Raw genomic sequence first — 9,432 nt, forward strand, 5'->3', positions numbered from 1 at the left:
CTGGTTTCTTGCCACCCCCTCCCCATCCATCCTCTGCTTTTTTCCTGCCTCACTCTAGGCCCGAAGCAGCTGACTTCCTTGGCCTGCGTGACCTGGGCTCCTTGGTGTCTGGATTCTGGGTGGATTTGACTAATGGGAGGCACTGGCAAAAGGTAGGAGGGTGGGAGGGTGAAGCAGACGGGGCTCCCAGCCTTGCCAGGGCCACAGGTCCTGGAGGCAGCCCCTTCCGAGCGTGGTAATGATTCTTGGCTGATGCTAGGCCCTGGATGCCTGGAAGTTCCCCGGTGGCTTTTTTTTTTTCTTTCTTTCTTTTTTTTTTTATATGGAACGCTTCACGAATTTGCGTGTCATCCTTGCGCAGGGGCCATGCTAATCTTCTCTGTATCGTTCCAATTTTAGTATATGTGCTGCGGAAGCGAGCACCCCCGGTGGCTTTTGTAACCCTGTTCATACCTCTGCAAATGTCCTCAACTTGTGTTCTGCCAGGACCCACTCATACACCTTTAACTTGAAACCGCTCCCACTGAGGATGGGCCTTTTGTCTAGGTCCCTGGGGACAGTTGGGGAGCCTGAGAGAAGTTACCAAAGTCCCATAGACAAGGCTCCGCCCTGAGAAAGGGGGGGGAGGGGTTAGGCGAGGGACCAGCAGGACAACTGGGGCATGGGCCCAGGAGGGCCAGGTGGAGGGGGGCAAAGCAGAGAGGGTAAGAGCAATGCACCTGCCTCTTCGTGAAGGGCCTGTTCTTTCTCTCTCTCTTTTTTTCTTTTCTAATTACTTAGAAGTTTTATTTTAGACTTAAAGAGTTCTTGAAGACATCTTATAGAGTATCCATCTTTGCTTGCATAAAAAGGCAACTGCAAACTACATTTATTAAGCTGTTCCTAAAACTTTTTGACATTTAGAATTTTGTTTCTTGGGGGTTTTTTTGTCTTGTTAATCCTCACTTGGGAATATTTTCCCATTGATTTTTAGAGTGAGGAAAGGAGGGGGAGAGACACACAGAGAGAAACATCGATGTGAGAGAGACACATTGATTGGTTGCCTTCTGCACGCTCCAACCAGGGCTGGGGATCGAGCCTGCAACCGAGGTACGTGCCCTGATGGGAATGGAACCCTTCAGTTCGAGGGCCCACACTCTATCCACTGAGCCAAACCGGCTAGAACTTGACATTTAGAATTTGGATCTTCTGGATCACTTTTAAAATTTTTATTTTTTAAAATTTACCTGCAATAAAATTCACACTTTTGGGTGTGCAGGTCTGAGTTTTGGCAAATGCAGAGAATGGGGAAACCACCACCACAATCAAGACAGAGAACCAAGATAATCAAGATAAACTCGTGCTGCTCTTTGTGGTAAACCCCGCCGCACACCCCAGGCTCTGGGCAGTTCTTCGATTCTATAGTTTCCTATGGGCCTGTCCCGAAGGGTGAGGCAGCTGGGGACTGGGCAGCCCCTCTGAGGGGCCATGGTCACTCCCTGGGCACATGGGCCACCTTTTCTACACAGACAACACCCCTGGACCTGAGAACAAGGAAGGAGACTCCAGCAGGCAAACCCCTCTACCCTCCTAATGAAGGGAAAGAGTGGGGGCCTGTCGGGGGCGGGGTGGTGCAGCTTGAGTGGGGCATAGCCCCAGAGAGCTCTGGCTGCCAGAGCATGGGGACCTGTGTGCTCCTGGCTCTGCCGGCCCCAGGGACTCGAGAGGACAGCTGGTCATAGTGGGGCAGCCACCCAGAACCAACAGAAGGCAGGATGTGCTCTGTGGAGCAGCGACTGCTGTGTTTATATTATTATCACTTCTGCTGCACACCCACATCCTCCCTGTGAACGGTAGTCTGTGCTGTTGACAGTTCAGTGCCAGCTGCGCTATAATAAACAAGGACCCTGGGGCTCAGAGAGGCCAAATGTATGACCTAAGGTTAGACCGCTAGGCCCTGAGCACAGGTTGGTGTGACTCCAAAGCCATCACTCATCACTCATGGTTTCATCTGGTTCAAACACCAGCGCTTCATTTTCCTAGTTTGCTGTGTGCCTTTGGGTGAACTGCCTCGCCTTTCTGAACTTCAGCGTCTTCATCTATAGCATGAAGGTAACACATATTCCTTGTGCAGTTGTCCTGAGGATCAAATGTGACCCCAGTGTTCGGTGCATAGCAGGTGACATGTTACAGTATTAGGGGTTGAATTGTGTCCCCCGCCCCCAATGTACATGTTGAAGTCCTAACCGCCCCACCCCGTACTTCAGAATGTTACTTTATTTGGAATAGGGTAATTGCAGACGTAATAAATGAAGATGAAGTCATTAGGGTGGACCCTAAGTCAATATGATTGATGTCCTTATAAAAAGAGGAAATTTGGACCCAGAGCTATGACACAGGGAAAACCCCACGTGAAACTGAAGACAGCCAAGGAACACCAGTGATGTAAGCTGGCTGACCTGTTCAAGTTCAAGAGGTTAGCAAGGTACTCAGCTTGCTTCTTTGTAAATGGAGATAATTCACAGTGGCTGGTTGTGGCAATTAAGTGCAATAACGTTATGAAAAGTGCTTAGCGGTGTCTAGCTATATCAAGGCTTCATGCGTGTTTTCTGGCTGTATTTACATCGTCAGCTAGTCCAGCAGGCGGCCTGCCCCTTCCAGAACACCATATCCATTTCTGAGAGGGCCTTACCCAGCATGGCCCCTCGGCCTTGAGCTGCAGCCTGGCGGTGACCACTCCTGGCTCCTCACAGCTTGGGATGGGCTGTTCCTCTGCAGGGGGCCCCCTGCCCTCCCCTCTCTTCCCTGAACCCAAACCTGCACGACACAGGGTTGAGCACACTTGCTCTCTAGACAGCTGGGTTCCAGGTGGGACCCAGGTCCCTGGCTCACTGTCCCCTCCCCAGTCCTTTCAGGCACTCCTGTGACCTGCTACTACAAAGCAAAGCCTTCTCAGGGCGTTGGGGGGCCAGTGAGAAAGCCCCGTAAACTCTTTCCTGCCTGAGCCGGTACCTCTTTCTTTTACCTGTCTCCCCAGCCTCCAACCCCTCCCTGTGGCTTTGGAAGTGCCTCAGGAGAGGAGGAGGACCGGTTGAGAGAAATAGGGAGATCCGGGCCTCAGACTGACAGACGGTCAGAGACCCCTGAATCCCCCAGGCCCACCAGCACTCATATGGCCCAGTCTGCCCAGCACGGGGGCCTGAGTGGGCATCAGGGTTCCAGCCGGCTCCTGGCATGGAGACCTGGGAAACATTGAGGTTCCAGGACACTAGCCTGGTAAGAACTCCCCCCAGGCTCCCCTCAATTGCGGTCTGACAGCCCCTCTTCCCTGAGAGGGCCCAAGAGAGCAGAGGGGGTCCTGCCCTCTGGGCCTCCCAGGGCCTGTAGCCCTCAGGGCTCTCTGCCGCCCCCAGCAGGAGAGGCTACAGGAGCAGGAGAGCAGCCTGGGGGATGCCCCACCAGGGCTCTCAGGCCTGACCCCCACAGGGTTGTAACGTTGGCCCTGGGGTGACTGGCTGGCAGGAACTGAACACCTGTTTCCACAGCTCTGTTTGGCTACCGGCCCCCAAGGGCTCCTTCCCCTCCCTCCATCACACACACACACACACACACACACACACACACACACACACGCACGCACTGCTCAACCCACGACCCCACCCAGCGCTGCCTTAAGCGGTCAGAGAGGGGCAGCTAAGACATCCTCCTCCCACAATGAAGTGTTGAGAAGCCACCTGGGATGATTGTGGCCTCCCATGGCCTCATGCCTCAGCTTCCTCCAGAGTCCCGGAGCCCCCCCTGAAGCCCCCTCCATCCAAGGTGGCTCTGTTACCTCTCCACCACTTGAGGTCTAGATGTGAGCTGAGGAGAGCCCCTATGCCCTTGGGATGACCCTGACATCCTGGACAGAATTGAATCCCCCTCTTTCCCATCTCAGAGCGACAACAGTCCTGTCCCCTGGTTGTGAGCTGCAGGGATTTAAGGGAGATCTGGCTGATAAGCATTCCGGAGCCTGTGGCCACTGCCCCCCACATCATGACTCATGCACCTAGATGGGACGCCTCCCCCAGGGGGTGACACCATGGACCCTGTTTGGGACAAGAGAAGACACTGAGGCCCACAGCAGGATCTCGTGGGAACAGGGTGGCCTCTGCCCCCAAAGCAGGGGCTCATGCATTCGGACGGCAGGAGTCCCGGGAAGGTGGGGGTTTCCAGGTCAGACCTCCTCCTCTCTCTTTTCCTCCTCATCCAGATGTCTTGTGTTCTACAGCGAGCCCTCCAGACAGGCAGGAAGGACAGAGGCCTGACCCTTTCCATGACGGAGCCCAGGCACGGGGAGGGAAGTGGTTTTAGTGAAACGCTGAGCTAAGCAGATCTGGGGAGTGTTTGAATCAGCCAACTGCAGCTGGTGAGTGCGGAGAGGGTGGGGCGCAATGAGGATGTGAGATGGAGGACATGACGGGGGGGGGGGGGGGGGGGGGGAATCAACCGGACCCATGATGACTGCACGGAGAGGCAGGGCAGGGGTGAGGCAGCGACGGGTGGGGGACATTCTAAGGGGCTGAGCTGAGCTAGAAGCAGAATCCCATGGCAAAATGAGGAGCCTCCACCACAGTTATTTAAAGGGGAAAGGATGGTGAGAAACCCAGGCAACCATGAAATTCCAGGACCTGAGAGTTTAAAGGACAAAAAGATAGTAACTGGAATTTCTGAGCAGTTCTGAGAGTTGTGGGTCCAGAGCAGAATCTATGGAAAAGGGGCAGGAGTCTGGTTGCCAAGGATCAGGGAGAGGAAAGATGCTGACCAGGAAGGAAAGGGAAATAGTATTTGTTCTTAACAGGGTCAAAGGAGCAGAGAGCCAGGGCCTGGGACCCATGAGGGTGTGTGCGCTGCTTACTAGGCCTCAGGCCATGGGAAGCGATAGCCAGAGCTGCACTTTGGGAGGATGGGGACATGCGACCTAGAGACCGTGTGACAGTGCTGACCACGTGGGGACTTCCAGATCGTGCCCCAAAAAGCTCCGAGGAGGCGGCAGTTAGCAAGAAAGGGAGAGGAAACCCTGGCGGGGATGTCCTGGGCGTTGATAATAATAAAGCTACCACGTGTGTGTGTCAGAAACAGTACACACTTTATAGGAGCCAGAGTGGCCGAGATGAAACTGCTCAGACCCTGTCACTCTGTTCAGCCTGTACAACGACCCATGAGGCACCCACCACGTTTGTTACTTGAACACTTACTGTCTATCTCACACCATAGAATGGGAGCTCCAGGAGGGCAGGGGTTTAGACAAAATAGATTTTATTTTTGAAATTACAACTTATTTTTTATTGACTTGAGAGAAAGAGAGAAACATCAGTTTGTTGTTCCACTTATTTATGCACCCATTGGTTAAGATTACATATATATATATTTTGAGTGACCAGATTATTATGACCACTCCATCAGTACTTCATTGGGCCACCTTTTGCCTTCAATACTGCTGCGATTCTTCTTGGCATTGAATCCACGAGATGTTGAAAGGTGATGCGAGGAATCTGACACTTTGCCTGATGAATAGCACTGTCCAGTTCTATGAGATTTGATGGTTGTGGAACCAGCTGCCTGATGGCTCTTTTAACTTCGTCCCACAAATGCTCAATTGGATTGAGATCTGGTGATTGTGGGGGCCACCTAAGCAAGGTAAAGTCTCCCTCATGTTCTTGAAACCACTCCTGCACAATACGAGCACCGTGGCATGGCGCATTGTCTTGTTGGAAGAAGCCATCTCCATTGGGATACACCATCAACATTAGCATTATAGGATGAACTTGATCAGCAATGATACTTAGCTATGTTGTGCTATTCAGACCTTGTTCCACACAAATTAAAGGGCCCAAATCATGCTAGGAAAACATGCCCCAAACCATAACACTGTCCCCACCAGCTTGAAGGGTTGTACTCATGGATGTGGGGTGCATGCTTTCATGCTGTTTCCGCCAAATTCTCACTCTGCCATCTGCATGATGCAACTGGAAACGTGATTCATCGGACCACGTGACTTTTTTCCAATGCTCGACTGTCCAATCCTTGTGTTCCTGTGCGAATTGGAGATGTTTTATCTTGGTAACTGCAGACAGCAAAGGTGTTCAAACAGGCCTTCGGCTTCCATATCCCATATGATGCAGTGTATGGCTAATTTGCCTACAAACGTCAGGTGGTCATAATAATCTGGCCACTCAGTGTATATATATTTTTAAAATTGATTTCAGAGAGAAAGGGAGAGGGAGAAAGAAACATTAATGATGAGAGAGCACCATTGATCAGCTGCCTCCTACATGCCCCCACTAAGGACTGAACCCGAAACTCAGGCATATGCCCTAACTGGGAATTGAACCGTGACCTGGTTCATAGGTCAACACTCACATTGGTTGATTCTTGTATGTGCCCTGACCGGGGATCAAACCTGCAACATTGCCATACTAGGATGACGTTCTAATCAACTGAGCTGCCCGGCCAGAGCTACTTTATTCTGACATGTAGAGGTACTCACTGAGCATGTGTTGACTTTAGGCCTCCCAGCCAATCTGTGACAGTGGTGGTACCATTCTCACTTCACAGGTGGGAAATGGGGTTCCCATGAGAGTCCATGGTTTGCTCAAGGTCACACCATCCCGGAGTGGTGGAGCCAGGGTGTGACTCAGCCCCGTTGGACTCCAGAGTCCAGCGTCCAGCCAACAAGTTCCCAGAAAAGGGGGGTATCTGGGGAACAGGAATCCGGAGAGCCAGGCCTGAGAGGGTAGGTCTCTAAGGAAGGAGGTTTTGGGAAGAGGCAGCCGCCCAGGCCTGCACTGAAGGTCCAGAGTTGGGTGGGGTGTCTTGTCCAGCTGCCCAGTAGATGTCTGTCTTCTCTCCCTAACACTCATACTGAGCTTCTTTCAGTTCCCTTTGGTGACACAGCCTCACCCTTCACACACACTCACACACACACACACACACACACACACACACACTCACACTCCAGCTTCTACCAGAACCAGGCCTCTCACCACATGCTCAATCTGATGCCCCACCCAGGGAAGTCCGGGCAGGGGCCATCTCACCATTGGGAGTGAGGGACCTGGGCACACATCTGTGTGGAGGCTCCTGGGGCGGAGGAGGCCACATCTCCCTGTTCCCCGTGTGCCCCTGGGGGGAACTGGGAGTGATCGCATGGGGGTTGGTGTAGCCTCACTTCTCCTTTCCTTGTATTTCACTGTAAAACAGCATCTGGAGGCAAGGGGCCTTCGATTTGGGGAGAGTCTGGGTGAGGCTTCCTCGCCTGCCCCTCCCCTTTGTCATGTCTCTGGCCCAGAGTGGTTCTTGACTCAGGTTCCCCTAGCCCAGTGGTCGGCAAACTCATTAGTCAACAGAGCCAAATATCAACAGGACAACGATTGAAATTTCTTTTGAGAGCCAAATTTTTTAAACTTAAACTATATAGGTAGGTACATTGTTATTAACTTAATTAGGGGACTCCTAAGCTGGCCTTTGCTAAAAACGTCCTCAATCTGATTGAGGTACGTTCGCTGAGGTCGATCCCTTCCAACTCTCCCATCCACACTCGTCTTGTATACTTGTTTCGTCTGTTTCCTTTCGTTCATCCTCTCTGTATGTCCAAACCATCTCAACATACCTTTCTCAATCCTCGACACTACGTCTTCTTTCACTCCACAACGTTCCCTAAAATTAACTTGATAAACTTTACTTCAAGTTTTAAGTCAACTTTGCACTGTACGTGCGTACCCGCAGGTGGTATTTTGTGAAAGAGCCACACTCAAGGGGCCAAAGAGCCGCATGTGGCTCTCGAGCCGCGGTTTGCCGACCACTGGTCTAGACTCTAGGGCAGGGATGGGCAACCTTTTTGTGAGTGCGTGCCAAAACCAGCAAAATCTCTGACTCAAAATTCTTCTGTGTGCCAAATCTAATTTTTTGAGAACATGTTACGCCTACTTGATATCTCTTAAGGTGTACGTATGTGAAGAACCTTGAAGAAATAATAAAATTCATTCGAGCGACAAAAACACAGTATATGATGATGAAAAATACATTTATTTTTTAATGTATACATGTACACTGATAGTCCGACAGAAAACTTTATGACTCCGTCTGGTATTATCAGTGGGACTTTTGCTGCTGCATCACTGATGACAGAGATTTTACATCAGGTTTATATTTCGTGGCCTTCAGAGATATTCACGAGCTACTACTTTCATCCATCAGGCTACTCCTATTAGGAGACTTAACAAAATTCATCACTGAGAACAAAGATTCACAAGCGTATGTGGATGAAACCAAAACACTGGTCGGATCTAGGAAGGCAGGGAGAGTTAAGGCAGAGGCATAGAAATTGCTCTTCCCCTCTCTCGTCAATCCATGCCTATGGTCTTTAAGATAACTTGTTATGTAAAATTATTTATTTATCTAATATGCACCTACACTGAATTTATCTGAAAAATAAAAAAGTCGATATTAAGAAAAAAATTGTAAATGGAATATTATAAGAGAGGGTTTCGAGTGCCAGCAAAAGTTACTGGCGTGCCATGTTTGGCACGTGTGCCAGGGGTTGCCCACCCCTGCTCTAGGGCCTAGAACAGCCGTGGGCAAACTATGGCCCGTGGGCCGGATCCTGCCCGTTTGAAATGAATAAAACTAAAAAAAAAAAAAAGACCGTACCCTTTTATGTAATGATGTTTACTTTGAATTTATATTAGTTCACACAAACACTCCATCCATGCTTTTGTTCCGGCCCTCCGGTCCAGTTTAAGAACCCATTGTGGCCCTCGAGTCAAAAAGTTTGCCCACCCCTGGCCTAGAATCTCACACTGGAGCTCTGAGCTCAGTAACAGACAGACAGACAACAAGATTCACAGCACCGGCTGAAGGTCACTTAGCTTGAACACAACAGAGCTGGATAGAAGCTCAGGTTCTGTGCCTTCCTCTACATGTAGCCCCTTCATGTTTTTTCTTTGTTTATTTTTTAAAAAAATGTTTTTACTGATTTCAGAGAGAGGAAGGGAGAGGGATAGAGAGAAACATCAATGATGAGAGAGAATCATCAATCAGCTGCCTCCTGCACGCCCCCTACTGGGAATTGAGCCTGCAACTCAGGTATGTGCCCTGGCCAGGAGTGGAACGGAGACCTCCTGGTTCATGGGTCAGTGTTCAACCACTGAACCACACCAGCCCGGCCCCTTCATGATTCTTTTTTTTTTAAATATATTTTATTGATTTTTTACAGAGAGGAAGGGAGAGAGATAGAGAGTTAGAAACATCGATGAGAGAGAAACATCGATCAGCTGCCTCCTGCACATCTCCTACGGGGGATGTGCTCGCAACCCAGGTACATGCCCTTGACCGGAATCGAACCTGGGACCTTTCAGTCCGCAGGCCGATGCTCTATCCACTGAGCCAAACCGGTTTCGGCGCCTTCATGAT

The 9,432-nt window shown here is 50.6% G+C and overlaps 1 non-coding gene across 1 annotated transcript; it reads right to left on the reverse strand.

Moving 5' to 3' along the window:
* Nucleotides 1-316: 316 nt before the first annotated feature.
* Nucleotides 317-423, reverse strand: LOC139017166 (U6 spliceosomal RNA). The gene has a single exon (XR_011472818.1). It is a non-coding gene; the product is annotated as a U6 spliceosomal RNA (small nuclear RNA).
* Between the last annotated feature and the right edge of the window lie 9,009 nt (nucleotides 424-9,432).

The sequence above is a fragment of the Myotis yumanensis genome, unplaced genomic scaffold, assembly GCF_028538775.1.
Source record: "Myotis yumanensis isolate MYYU_CA2020_CCGP unplaced genomic scaffold, mMyoYum1.0.hap1 SCAF_9, whole genome shotgun sequence".
In the NCBI taxonomy this organism is placed as follows: domain Eukaryota; kingdom Metazoa; phylum Chordata; class Mammalia; order Chiroptera; family Vespertilionidae; genus Myotis; species Myotis yumanensis.